Genomic DNA, 12,760 nt, shown 5'->3' with positions numbered 1-12,760 from the left:
GATTTAAGGCTCAAGGAAGGAACAGGAACCTAAAATCTAGCCCACTGGCCATCAGTGTCACATTGCTCATAACGTCAACCATCTAATTCACAGCTCAAAGTTAGTCATACCCTCATCTTACCGGGGAATAATACACATGAATGCAGAAAGTCTTTCCACAAAAAGAAGTTGGCCTAGAGTCTGAAGATGTTTCTGAAAATAAAATTTACCTAGAAGTAACTGTAGATTACAATAGTTACTTTTATCAAGCGTTTCCATGCTACAGGGCTTCTTACCTAAAATAAAAACATCTTTATCTCTTTATTGGAAATTTGAGACAAATTTCAAATTTGGTTTTAAAAGTGAAAATGAAACAAAAACTTCAATATTCACTTGAATTTTTAAGACTGATTTTTAAAAATGATGTGTGTGGGCATGTGTAAATGAGTACATGTGCCTATGGAGGTCTGAGCTGTTGCATTTTCTGAACCTAGAATTTCAGGCAGTTATGAATCACCTGACGTGGGTACTGGAAACAGAACATGGGTCCTCTACAACAGCAGTATGTGCTCTGACCCTGTGAGTCATCACCTCAACTCCTCATTCGAGTCTTTAAATAACCTACATGCACTCAGAAATGTCCTTCTTCAGTCACCAGGGATGGAGGACAACACACCTGCCAAAAAACAGATCATTCACTCTGCCTGACCTAAGATATCATTGGTTCAGATGGTGTTTCCCATTTTCTTACTAATAGTACTTGAGATCTATCTCCCTGCTAAGTGGTCCCTTGACCAGAAGCTACTCACTTTGATCACATATTGCCTTAGTTGGGGTTTTATTGCTGTGATGAGACACTACAGTCCTGGCAACTTTCATAAAGGAGAAGATTTAACTGGGGATGGCTGAGAGGTTTCAGATGCTTGGTTCATTGTTGTCATGGCAGGAAGCATGGCAGCTTTCAGACAGACATGGTACTGGAGAGGTAGCTAAGAGTTCTACATCTGGACCAGCAGGCAGCAGGAAGAGAAAGAGATACTGGGCCTGGCTTGAGCTTCTTAAACCTCAAAGCACAGCCCCAGTGACACACTCCAACAAGACCACTCCTCCTAATAATCCCACCCTCCATGAGCCTATCATGTCCATTTTCATTCAAACAACCACACATATAATAGCTAATGTTAATTTGGAATGCAAATTTAATTAGGCTTAAAAGAAAGAACGTTTGGGTTTGACTTCTAACCATCACAGCGAGTAATGATTTCATGCAAGAAAACCTTCATATGCATAAAATAAATAGATCTAAAGCACACAAAATGTTTGTTACTTTCATGTTGACTGTAACTAATTCAGGAGTCTCTACTATTTATTCTCCGTTGTTTGTTTTATGAGTTCTGATTACTTGTGTTAAAAGGATATCCACCTTCTGATTTTTATTTCCATTGTCTATTGTATTTTCACTTACAACTGAGAAGGTGACAGCCAGGGTGTTCCTGGGAGTGAGGAGGTGAAGGAGGTACAGAGCATGTTTGAGGCTGGGTTCTTCTTTTCTGACAGCATCTGCAGAACTGCAGACATAAGCACACAGATGCATCTCCCCCACACACACAAGCAAATATTTTACTTTTCGTATTTTATGGGCATTTGCCATTCAGAGGTATATGTTAGTGGCTCTCTCTGAGGACAAACAACTTTGTGTCTTCCTGAAAGTTTTCAGATACTCTTCTTTACCTTTCTTCTGGCTAGCTTACTCCGATGTAAAAACCATGGTGATGACATTTCCACAGAGATATATTCTCTGTGGTTTATCTGCATTTCTGCATCTTTACATGTTTCCTGCAATAGAAATGTAAAGGATTAACTTTCTTGGTTTGGTTCTGAAATTAACTTTTTTGTTTTAGGGGGTATGTTTTCAAAACTACTTTATTCTTTAGTACTCACAGGGTATTGACACATAAAGAGTAGAAACTAACATTTAACGATGAAATATCTTCAAACATTACTAAAACATCCTTAAGAAGCTAAAGTATTTAAGCTATCCTGGAATATGAGAAAATCATGAACTAAGAATGTATTGTGGTTTGAACTAAACTTAATTCACTGTTTTAAAACGTCTCAGTCCTGTATAAGATGATTGATTATTAAAGTTAATAGTCCCACTTCCACAAATCTTTCTCTTCTTTCACAGTTGAGACACAAAAACGTCATTATTTCCCTTTATTTTCTTCTTTTAAAAATAAATACTGATTTAATTATTAGCGTCATCCATATCATAGTACCTGTGAAACTGCTGTAGAAAACCCATTTGTCTATTATTCACATTCAAAACCACTAAAATGCAATTATGATTCACACAAATCCTCACTCTAGGGCCCAGATTATATACACCTCTAGGAACTCATGGCTATGAAATAGTTTTAATATGAAAATGTGTGTATCTAAATAAAAGCCTTCTTCTATTTCAAATCCTGGAATGCAAGTATATACTATTTTAAATGAAACACACAAAAAATCAAAACTTAAAATATTACTGTATGGTATGAATCATTACTTCCAAGACTGGTTTTGGAAGTTGGGGGGAATCAATATTGTTTAACTAGATGAAGACTTTTAAATATATTCTTAATGGAATCAAATAGAAAACATCGTGTAAACTCTCTATGAGGCAAATATCAGATTATACATGTCTAAATTTCCACAATTTCTTGTTAACCTAAATACAGAAGCAAAAGAAGAAACAGAGATGTTCTCATATATGATCATAAAATAGGAGTGCCCAAGGAACATAAAACCTATCTGTATTTACATAAAAATTAAAAGCAACTGGGAGATTCCAGGATCACTGAAATTACTAACCCGAACCATTAAAATGCATTATGTGTGTTGTCAGAGTCACGTTTTAAAATCACTCTGATGTGCATTTATTTCTGCAAACCATCATTGGTCAAACTTCAAACATCTTCCGTTATGGGAGAACAGCAATAAATCTTCAACTCATCATATGTTTTTAGACCATTCTCTTAATTAACCATCATTATGACACTAAACAAGCATGAAGGTCGCCACAGCGCCCCAAGACCCTGCTGCTGCGCTCGCCCGCCTGCCACCGAGCCCAGCCCACCACCCACCGCCCCTGAGCCCGGCTCAAACCCCACCCAGGCGCAAAAGCGCGCCCGCACGCCACCTAGTCCCTCCTCAGCCCTCTGCCCCGGCCCGGAGCAGGGGCCCAGGGCCAGGAGTTGCCAGCCTTCCTTTCCCCCGGACCTCCTCTCCCTCCACTCCCGTTGCCCATCCTGCACCCTCACCGGGCCCCAGCGGCGCGTGCCCCCGCCAGGTTTGCTGGCCCGCCGTCATCCTGCTCCTCCCTCCCTTTCCCTCGGCCTCGGGTGCCTGGGTCCGGTGTGCACGCGCCTGTGGCTTCCCAAGTGGGCAATGCACGGGTGTCGGCCTGGACGCCTCGGGGACTGCCATGGCGGGGGGCTGGCTTCGGACCCCGACTCGCCCCACCTGGGGCCTGTTGCCAGGGAGCCAGCTTTAGCTCCTTGCCTTCGGGCAGGTCAGAGCCCTCCTCTGAGCTGCAGGCCATTTCTGTCCCCGGTGGAGCGGGCATGGGGGTCGTGGACCCGAGGCGGTGGGCGCCCGCCGGGCTTAGGGCTGCGGGTGGCGGTGGCGTTGGCGGTGGCGGTGGCGGTGGGAGGAGGGCTTCGAGGGAGGCCCTGAACGGGCTGCGGGATGCGCTTTGCCGAATTCTCCTCCGGGAGCGTCTGCCACCTGCTTCCAGCGGGGGTGCCCAGGTAGGCGCAGGCAAAAGGCGGCCGGATCGCTTGCGTCATCCACACAGACAGGGTAGACGCTGTCCTGCCCGTGCTCTCTCCCGCGGTGCCTGGAAGGACTGGGTACTCCCTTAGCAGTCTCTTCTCACACTTGGAGAACTGTGGACTCCTCCTTCTCCTGGCCCTCCTCCTGATGCTCCTTTGATCCTCCTCCTAGGCCTCTTCCTTGTCCTCCTCCTCTCCCCAGTTCTGTCCCGACCCCCAACCGCACCGCCAGTGGTGCCCCCCAGGCATGGTTGCTGTCTCATACCTCTAATCTCAGTAGGCACAGCTGAGAATGCTGAAGCGTTAGTGTTGATGTGTGTTTCTGAACATCCTGGACTACCAAATAAATATCTCAATAAACAGGAAGCATTCCCATAAAACCACAGAGAATAAAGATACAAAATAGGCACCATTAAACACAATAGAAAAACCACAATACAAGCTATGAGGGGAAAACTGCCAGCTATATAGAAAACACATGCAGTCTGGTAATATAGGTCTCTGTGCTGTTAAGGAAACTGTCCTCATTTCCCAGTGTCCATATGACAGCTTACAACCATCTCTACCTAGTTCCAGGGGATCCACACCCTTATCTGACGTCCACAGGCACCACAGACATACATTCAGGCAAATACCCATATACACAAAATAAATTTAAAGAAAAAATAAAAGAAATGCAGAAGCAAGGTCTTCCTCATGGACTATCACTTGGGTTGTAAACAGATGAAGATTGGCAGACGGGTGACAACTCACAAGCAGACTGTCTCCTGCCCACAAGAGAATCACTTTAGGGCCTGTAGAGATGTCTCACTGAGTAAAGAGACTTGCCCTCATACTGATGGCCTGCATTGGATACCAAAGAGGACGGACTCCCCAAAATTGTCCTCTGACTTGCTCATGCACACTATTGTACATGTATGCCTGCTCTAACCAGAAGACAATACAAACATAAATTTAAAAACTCACTCTATATTCAGAGGCATTAATAATTGAAGGTGAAAAAAATTTTTAAAGATATCCACAAAAACAGTGACCAAAGGAGAGCCAATAGATACCCTGGCATTACAAAACGCATACTTTATAGCAAAGATGATCACTGGGGACAAAGAAGGACACTGACTATTAATGAAACACCTGATTTGAAAGGGTTAGCCATCAATTCTGCATCTGTTGCTGGAGACTTCTGTGCCGTCCTTTTCTTGTTCCTTTGTTTTTCCCCTGTATGTATTTCTATGCACCACCTACATGCAATGTCCCAGGCAACCAGAATAGGGCATCAGACCCCTGAGATTGGATTTACCGGCAGGTGTGCACTGGCATGTGGGCACTGACTAGGTCCCCTGGAGGAGCAGTCAGTGCTGTAACCACTGAGCCAGCTCTCTGGCTCACTCTGTCATTGTGTGTTTGTTTGTCACAAGATCTCATTAGTTAGCCCTCAAATTGCCTTAGCATCCCAAGCACTGGACTCATAGGCATGAACCATCATCTCTGGTCAATGTCCTACATTTTTTTAGACAGGGTTTCTCTTTGTAGCCCTGTCTGCCCTGTCAGGTGAACTCTGTAGACCAGGCTGGCCTCTGTCTCACAGAGATCCTCCTGCCTCTGCCTCCCATGTACTGGAATTAAAGGTGTGTGCCACCACCTCCGCCTACCAAGTAACAATAACTTTCTTGCCTTAAGTTTCAAGAACACTTTAAAAAAACAACATCAAAAAATATATGAGTTTTTTTTTTTTGAGACAAGGTTGGTTTCTCTGTGTAGTCCTGGTTGTCCTGGAACTTGCTCTATAGACCAAGCTGGCCTCAAAGTCAGCCATCTGTCTGCCTCTGCCTTGCTGAGTGCCGGAATTAAAGGTGTGCATCACGATGCCTGACTTTGAGTTGTGATTTTTTTCTTGTTTTGTTTTGTTGTTGCTTCTTAGATTTATTCATTTTGTGTGTGTGTGAGTGTTTTGCCTGCATACATATACACACACCAGTTACATGCCTGGTGCTCATAGAGGTCAGAAGAGGGCATCAGATTCCCTAGAACTGGAGTTATATGTTTATGAACCACCATGGGGGGGCTGGTAATCAAATTCAAGTCCTGATGCGGCGCCCGCACCACAAGCAAGTCCAAGATATCAGGAAAAGAAAGACCAGATGTCCAGCTGTTTGTGCTAAGAAAATGCATGTGCTGCCTTTATTGCCAGGAGAATGTGTGTGTCTTTAATTTTGCAAGTGCTAAGAGGTCTCTCTCCTGTAGGAGGGAGCAATCTTATATATAGGCTTACAACACAGTGGAAATACCTCAGGTGGAAGAGAGAGTGTTTTCCTCCTGCTGGATGTTGATGTCAGTGGGGCAATGCGGGGTCAGTAAGCCAGGACTAGAAAACAGGATGCCCTTTCTGAACAAATATGTTTTCTCAAGTGTATATGGACATTCTCTGGAAGAGACTGTGTGCTTAGTCACAACTTAAGTCTTTTATTTTATTTATTTGCTTTTGATTTTAGGGACTGAATCCAGGGTCCTGGGATGCTAAGGACATTCCTTTCTTTCTTTCTCTCTTTCTTTCTTTCTTTCTTTCTTTCTTCCTTTTTCTCTCCTGAATTTGTATAAGTCTGCTCCAGGCACATGCTTTCAAATGACTTACATTTCCATTGTAAGTATGAATTTTATTTATTTATTTACTTACTTACTTACTTACTTACTTATTCATTTTGAGACAGGATCTCACTATGTAGCCCTGAGTGGTCTAGAACTAGCTATGTAGACCATTATATCTTCTCACCACAATATGGTAGTATTAATAAGTGGGGACTTTAGGGGGTGATTAAGACACCAGAAGGCACAACCGTCTCCTCCCACCACTCAAGGACATAGTACTCCTTCCAGCCGAAGAAGGTGGTAAGGCCATCATGGAAACTACAAAGAAACATATAGACCTTCACCAAACCCCAAAATTCCAGCCCCTAGAACCATGATAAATAAATCTGTGTTGTATGTAATTTTGCTTAGTCTCATATTTTGTTTCAGTTAAATGAACCAAGACCCTCTCGGTGGCTGTTTCTGGTTTTGTTATTTATTGGTTGGTTTATTCATTTATTTTGGTTTTGTTATTTATTGGTTGGTTTATTCATTTATTTTGGGAGACATGGTTTTGCTATGCATCCAAGATTGATGTTAAATTCTAAATCTTCCCAACTCATTCCGAGTACTGGGACTATAAGTATGTGCCACTATCCCTGGCAAGACACTCTTAAGCAACAAATAGACTTGTACCATCAGTCATGAGGCAGATGATGCAGGGCCATGAGTTCAAGGTCAACTTGGGATACTTAGGAAGACCCTGCCTCAAAAAAACAAGCAAAACCCAACTAATCACATCCTTTCCCATCTCCTGAAAAGAATTTAAATATCAAAGAATCGCAAGAACATAATAAAATGCTTAGAGATGTGACAAATGTACTACAGCATGCCAAAATTTATGGGATACAGTAAAAGCAGAAACGTGTGTCCCAACGTGTTTCTATAAACAAACAAGCAAACAAAAAACAGGAGAGATTTGAAATTCGCAAGTTAACTTTACAACCTATGGAACCAGAAAAAAACAAAAACCAAAAAACATCTATTGAACTGAAGGGAGGGAGAAAACAAGAGATATCAGGGCAGGGATAACTAACCCAGAGAGTCTCCAAGGAACTGGAGGCTTATTAAAGAAAAGAAATAGCTTAACCTTCAGCCAGAAAGACGAGAAAGGAGTCTCAGATTGCAACCATCAGACATGGAAGTGAGCTATTACCGACGACTCCACAGGGACGGGGAGAGGGTGACTGTGCACCCACACACTGAAGAACCCAAGGGAACGCACACCTCTACCAAGCACAATGAAATAGAAACTATATAGACTCGTAGTTGGCCATGTGGTCAAAGCAGTAATCAAAGACATTCCAACACAGAGTCAGTTTCTTCATAAAAATAAGTTTCCAAATAGCTTTTTTCTGTAGCTCAGAAAAACAAACCTATTATCTGGTGGACAAAAAAAAAAAAAAAAAAAAGTGAGTTATGAGACAGACTGTCCAGCAGAGGGCAGCATTACCCCATGTGTCATTTTTTTTCCATCCAGACCGTAAGCAAGAACTTTAGACTATGAGGGGCATCTGGTGAATATTTGTTGCTGCTCTGTAGGAGCTTATTTAACCTCTAGGAAACTCCCGAACTCCTTTCTCCAAACTAGGTCTTATGATTTGCAATATCACTGGACAAATGAGAAAGCTAATCTCTCTGAGCTGGGCTCAGAATGGTCAACAGCTCCAGCCTCCTGACTGTCCAGAGTAAGAGCATGAAGTCTTTGCCCTAAGTTTGAATACCCTGTATATTTAAACAGACTCTCAGTTATCCCAGGCTGACTTCAGACTCATTATGTGGCTTAAGAGGACCTTGAACTTCCGATTCTCCTGTCTCTGCCTCCCAATGTGCCGTGATTACAAAGTGTATTTCCGTGGCTGCATTATGGGGTGTGGGGGATCAAACTCAAACCTAGGACTTGCCAGATCAGCACTTGCCAGCTGAGCTACATTCCCAACCCTGATCTGCTTTAGAATAATATTTTTGAACACTGTGAAGATGTTTCATTCTGATTGGTTTAATAAAAAGCTGAATGGCAAATATCTAGGCAGGATTTTCAGGCCCACAGGATGCTGGGAAGAAGCAGGAAATTGCCAGACAGACAGAGAGAAAGCAGCGTGAGCAGAACATAGTAAAGGTAATAAAGCCATAGACAAAAAGTAGATGGATAAAAAATGGGTTAATTGACGGGCGTTGGTGGCGCACGCCTTTAATCCCAGCACTCGGGAGGCAGAGGCAGGCGGATCTCTGTGAGTTCGAGGCCAGCCTGGTCTACAAAGTGAGTTCCAGGACAGCCTCCAAAGCTACAGAGAAACCCTGTCTCAAAAAACCAAAAAAAAAAAGGGTTAATTTATGTTGCAAGAGCTAGTTAGTAACAAGCCTAAGCTATCAGTCAAGCTTTCATAATTAGTAAGAAGTCTCCATGTGGTTATTTGGGAGCTGGCAGGCAGGACAGAAAAAAGGCTGACTACACTGATCAGATGTTGCTGTCACTGTCCCCATTGTACAGATTAGAAAATCGAGGTTTAGAGAGGTAAAGGTGTACTAGCAGGTGGCAGGGCTAATGAATCCCTACCTCCAGGTCCAATTTTCATTGGCCCTGACCTCTGCCTATGGGGTCAATCATGGTGGTGTACCAAAACATCTGGGTGATTGTTCCCTGGGAAATTTCTAGAATCGCAGATTTGAGACATCTGGCCTGAACCTCAGACATCTTTGGTCCTGTGGATACAGTCAGTCATCTGGGTTGGTAAAGCCTTCAGGTGATTCCAGCTGTGGAAACGTTGGGGAGCCAGTGTGAGAGCTCTCCAGAGCCTCATGCTCCCTGTAGCTCCCAGTGCACAGGTGGACAGCTCGTGAGCTTAGCCCGCTCACTGAGGGAAGGTGCTGACGCGTAGGCACACGAATCTGCTGTTGGAGATGCCTGTGTGCACAGGGAATGGAGGAAGCCCCCAGGGAGTGACGCCCTGAATGTGTATGTTGCCATGGCATAGGATGATGGGTCAAGGCTACAATTTCAGGAATTAGAGGTGTGAGCAAGGGAGGTCAGGAATTCAAAGTCATCCTTGACAGCATAGAGTGTTTGAGGCCAGCGTGGGCATCAGGAGTCCCCGTCTCACAAAAATCAAATACCGAACAAAAGAAATGTGGTAGAGTGAGATTGACCCCCACAGACTTACATATTTGCATGCTTGATCCCAGGTGGCACAAATTCTAATTGGTCTTAGTAATAAAAACCCAGAGGCAGATATAAGGGGGTGAAAGCTGAAGGATCTGAAAAGCAAAGCGACCAACCACTAGGGTTCTTATCTCTACCAAGGCTCAGACCAAAAGAACAACCCTGTCCTCAGACTGCATCCTTACACTGACAGCCTAAACTGAATACTGCTCAGATGGCTGCCTCAGACTGACTGCCTCACACGGACTTAAACTCCTGTCTCCTCCTGCCTTACATTCCTCTCTCCACATCACGCCTATCTCCACTTCCCTGGTGCTAGGATTAAAGTCCTGTGATCCCAAGTGCCGGGATTAAAGGTGTGCACCACCACCACCTGGCCTCTATGACTGACTAACGTGGCTAGCTTTGCACTCTGATCTCCAGGCAAGCTTTATTTGTTAGATCATAAACAAAATATCACCACCATCCCCAGTTGGTGGAACTGTTTGGGAAGGATTAGGAGGTGTGACCTTCTTGAAGGAGGTGTTGTCACTGGAGGCAAGTTTTGAGGTTTCTGAAGCTTTTCCCAGTTAGCACTCTCTGCATCCTACTTGTGGATCAGGGTGTAAGCTCTCAGCTACTGCCCCAGAGCCATGCCTGCCGGCCTGATCGAGTATACCCCCAGGATGATGGTCATGGACTCCAACCCTCTGAAACTGTTAAGCAAGCCCTCAGTAAATTCTTTCTTCCATAAGTTGCCTTGGTTGTGGTATCTTATCACAGCAAAGTCATTAAGACAGCCAGTGGTGACATTTGTGGTGTATCTGTGAAGCAGTTTCCACTCACCCTGGATGTGAATGGCACCATCCACAGGCTGGAGTCTCAGACTAAATAAGGGGAGGGAGGACAGCCAGTTCAATGCATAAAGGCTTGCTTGGCCTGGCAACCTGACTTCAGCCCTTGGGACCCACATGGTAGAAGAGAAGCAATTCTAAAAGTCATTTGAACCTAAACAATGCACCATGGCACATGCATGCGTGTACACATACATGCACAGAGAGAGAGAGAGAGAGAGAGAGAGAGAGAGATGCACATAAGTGAATAAATGCAATTAAAAGTTTTTAAATAAAAATGAAGGCAGAGAATGGTGACCTGAGAGTCTACAGTCTCCCCCCTTTCCCAGTCTCCTGATATAAGCAAGCAGATGCTCACCAACATGCCTTTCCCATTAAAATGTCCTACATCAGCAAGCCATGAGCCCAAATAAATCCTTCTACTAATAATCCTCCTTCTCAAGTATTCGGTCACAGCAATGAGGGAAGTAACTAACACAGCCCCCTATGAGCAAGCTGATACACAATGACATTTCTTCCTGCTGTCTGGTGTCTCTGTGGTACTTTTGTAATTTTTCTTTCATTGTGTTGCAACATCAAATATAGCAATGGTTTCCAAATTTCTATATTCCTCTGGGGGATCCTGGAACTTTCTTGAGCTGGGATTTTCAAAACACTCTGAACAGACTTCTATGCAGCTTAGCAAATGCCTTGGCTGCTCTGAGGGAACTTGTGGGACTCTTCCGTCTGCCCAGGTCTGAGTCTAGTCACACCAGAGAGAAAGCTGTGTGTGAGCTTCCAGGGAGACCTCTTGTCCTGAGTTTCTGAATTTCTCAGTGGCAGGTAAGGGGATGAGAGATAGGGACTGTGTCAGTGCCCATAAAAATGGCTCCCCTCCATCCTGACTTAAGGTTAGCGGGTACAAAACTATCCTTACTCTTCCAAGGTTAAAGTCATAAGACCTATAGTGTGGCTACTGAAGGATGTTTGTTCTAAGGTGTGGACATCTTTCATACATAACAAGAGATTTAATCTAAGGTGTGCTTACTCTTAACCCTCAAGGCCGGATAATGAGAGATTTAGTCTAAGGTGTGGTTACTGAATGTTTGGAAAATTAAGGAAGTCTGTTTGTTTCTTTTATCATGGTAAAGAAGTCTTTTTGCCTCCCCCCTCTTTTTCGTTTGGGTATATTAGAATGTTGAAGAATAAACTTGGGGCTTCAGTATTCACCAGAACGCCCTCCCGACTCCATTCATTCTCTGTCTCTGTCTTTTAGTATCTTGACCTGCCATTTTCTTAATCCACACTCAACCTCTTAGGTACAGACCAGGCAAGTCAGCTGGATCCGACTGAAGTGCCCCAAAGACAGGTTCCTACAGATGACCACTCAATGTGGGGCACAAGCAAAGGGACACATGTGAATACGTGTGTGGCAAGAGAGAGTGAGAGACTTATATGAGCCCAGAGCCTGGGGGAAGATAGCCATCTGCAAGCCGTGAGCTGTAACCATGTCGTATGAGTCTATCTAAATCCTGAGGCCTGAGAAAAGCAAAACAGGTGCTATCTATCACTCTGGCCAAGGCCAAATGTCACCATGGAGGGTTGTTGTTCTCTATGTAACCCTGGCTGTCCTGGAACTCACTCTGTAGACCAAGGGTTGATTTTTCTCTGCCAGTTAAGAATTAAAAACAAGGGGCTGGAGAGATGGCTCAGAGGTTAAGAGCACTGGCTGCTCTTCCAGAGGTCCTGAGTTCAATTCCCAGCAACCACATGGTGGCTCACAACCATCTGTAATGAAATCTGGTGCTTTCTTCTGGCCTGCAGGTGTACATGGAGACAGAGTGTTGTATACATAATAAATAAATAAATAAATAAAATATTTATAAAAAGAATTAAAAACAAAACAAAAATTCTCTCAGACACAGCAACCAGCAGCTGACAGAACCAGCAATAAGCAAAGGCTTGCATTAGGGGCAAGGAGACAGAGAGCAAGGCTCACCGCTCATACAACATGGGGCCTTGAGGACTGGGGGTGTCCTTAAGAGGGAGTGTCTTCCTCCCCCATTTTAGGGTTGGTTGATCTGAACAAAGATAGGGAGACTGTTAAGTCCAAAATTCTGTGGTAAATGTGCCCTGGCCTGGCCTTGAACTTATCAGGCCTATAGGCATGGAGGCCTACTGCAGGGAGAAAACGTCTTCCAGGCCTCTGTTTTAAGTTGCCAGGCTTTTGTCTCAGGTCAAGAGGCTGAGGAAGAAGCCATCTTGGAAGTTCACTATCTTTATCATCTAACTGTGGCCCCCCTCCCTGACTTTCAGGGAAGTCTGTCTAACCGCTAATCCTTTACAGGGACCAGAAAACTGGATGG

This window comes from Mesocricetus auratus, unplaced genomic scaffold (assembly GCF_017639785.1).
Source record: "Mesocricetus auratus isolate SY011 unplaced genomic scaffold, BCM_Maur_2.0 Super-Scaffold_100013, whole genome shotgun sequence".
NCBI classification, from domain to species: Eukaryota; Metazoa; Chordata; class Mammalia; order Rodentia; family Cricetidae; genus Mesocricetus; species Mesocricetus auratus.
This window is presented reverse-complemented; position numbering follows the sequence as displayed.